A 2,367-nucleotide genomic window follows, 5' to 3' on the forward strand; every position below is an offset into this window, starting at 1 on the left:
AGGGGGTAGAGGGGAACCTGATCTGGTATTGGGTGAGGGAACAGGACTGAAGCCCTGAGGGCCAGCAGAAAGAATGAAAACAGGCAAACTCCCTCGGGAGATAGGAGGTTGGGGGACCCTCCAGAATGTACCAGAGACCTGGGAGGTAAGAGATTCTCAGGACTCAAAGGGAGGAACCTTAGATGAAATTCCCTACAGTAGGGAGAGGGAACTTATAGAGCCCACCTTCAGCCAGAAGACAGGCCATCAAGTGAGGGATGGGGTTGTCATCCCACAGTCACAACTCTGACTCATAATTGTTCTTTTCTGAAAGAATTGTGGAGATGGAAATGGAGAAGAAACTGAGGAAAGAAGGTTCAGAGACAGGCCCAAAGTGAGATATAGCTCAAGGGGAGGTCCCAAGGCCTGATGGAGCACTCACAAAAATGGACCTAGCATGACTGCATTCTGGAAGACCCAACAAGCAGCTAAAAGAGTCAGATGCAGATATTTGCACTCAATAAATGGACAGAACAAGCTGACCCCTGTTGTTGAATTTGGTAAGGCTGAAAGAAGCTGAGGAGAAGGGTGACCCTGTAGGAGGACCAACAGTTTCAATTTACCTGGACTCCTGAGATTTCCCAAAGACTAGACCACCAAACAGGCAGCATATACCAGATGATATCAGGCCCCCAACACACATACAGTAGAGGGCTGCCAGGTCTGTGTTCATTCAGAGAAGATGCACCTATCCCTCAAGAGACTGGAGGCCCCAGGGAGTTTAGAAGTCAGGTGGAGTGGGGGGTGGGGACACCCATGTGGAGACAGGGGCATGGGGAGGAGGTATGGAATGTGGAACAGTCAGAGGGTGGATGGGGGCGGGGAACAAAATATGGAGTATAAAAAATAAATTAATTAATTAAAAAATACAAAAAATGTTAATTGTTCTTTTGACGTTTCATATATGCATACACTATAACTTGATCATACCTACTAGTTACTCCTCTCCAACTTGATCTTCTCCCTCTTATAAAGAGTAATTACAAAGAATCCCTCAAAATATGAAATGACCATGGAAAAATACAGCAGATTAATGAGGATAAGGCAAAGAGAATAGAGCAAAGAAACGAAACAGATGGGGTGAATCAAAGAAAACTACATATAATATCTTAGTAGGAGTTTCTATTCCTGCACAGACATCATGACCAAGAAGCAAGTTGGGGAGGAAAGGGTTTACTCAGCTTACACTTCCATATTGCTGTTCATCACTAAAGGAAGTCAGGATTGGAACTCAAGCAGGTCAGGAAGAAGGAGCTCATACACAAGCCATGGAGGGATGCTCCTTACTGACTTGCCTCCCCTGGCTTGCTCAGCCTGCTCTCTTATAGAACCCAAGACCTCCAGCCCAGGGATGGCACCACCCACAAGGGACCCTCCCCCTTGATCTCTAATTGAGAAAATGCCCCATAGCTGGATCTCATGGAGGCACTTCCCCAACTGAAGCTCTTTTCTCTGTGATAACTCCAGCCTGAGTCAAGTTGACACACAAAACCAACCAGTACAAATATATAAAGAAGACATAGAAACACTGGTTTTTAATAATCCTTAGAAACTAATTATATACACAATGGCATTTTCAACAAATCTGCAAGGATACACACAAACATCAACATGTTTATAAAAATAAACGTAACTGTGTGATGAGATCCTTACAATGAATTTTATGTGAAATTATATGTAGTATACCTTATATATACAAGTTTCCTGTTCATTTATACTTTTTAAGCATTTATAAAGTTAACTTATTTTCAATATTTTAAATATTCTATTTTTCTCCATTTATACATTTATAGTCAATATATATTACACTTGATATGTTAAATATTCAATTCCTCAAGGTGAACTTCTATTTTACAACTTTCAACTATATTTAGTATAGTAAATGTGTACTGTTAACTGTGTGAATCAAAATGTACAGTATCCTTTATAATAACTAATATAAAAATCATGGATATTATGCAAATATTCCCTAAAAATTGTATTGAAAAAAGATTTTACAGACTGTCTCCAAATCAATGCTTTTAATTTTTGTTTGTTTTCCTCAGAGAACTGGCCTCCTACCTCTAGAGCCATGATTAGAAACAACATGAGCATACTTAGCTGCATAACTGTCTCCACATAATTACTCAGTGGTTTCTTATCTTGACAATAAAATTCTAAAAATCTTTGTACAGCACATTTCAACATTGATAATGTGAAACATCAGAAGTATCTATCTACCTACCTATCACTTATATATTTATTTATCTATCTATCTATCTAATATATATATATATATATATGTCATCTAACTATCTATGAGTGCCTCATGTAGTATGTGTTTCTCCC

Source organism: Mastomys coucha, unplaced genomic scaffold (assembly GCF_008632895.1).
Source record: "Mastomys coucha isolate ucsf_1 unplaced genomic scaffold, UCSF_Mcou_1 pScaffold12, whole genome shotgun sequence".
NCBI classification, from domain to species: domain Eukaryota; kingdom Metazoa; phylum Chordata; class Mammalia; order Rodentia; family Muridae; genus Mastomys; species Mastomys coucha.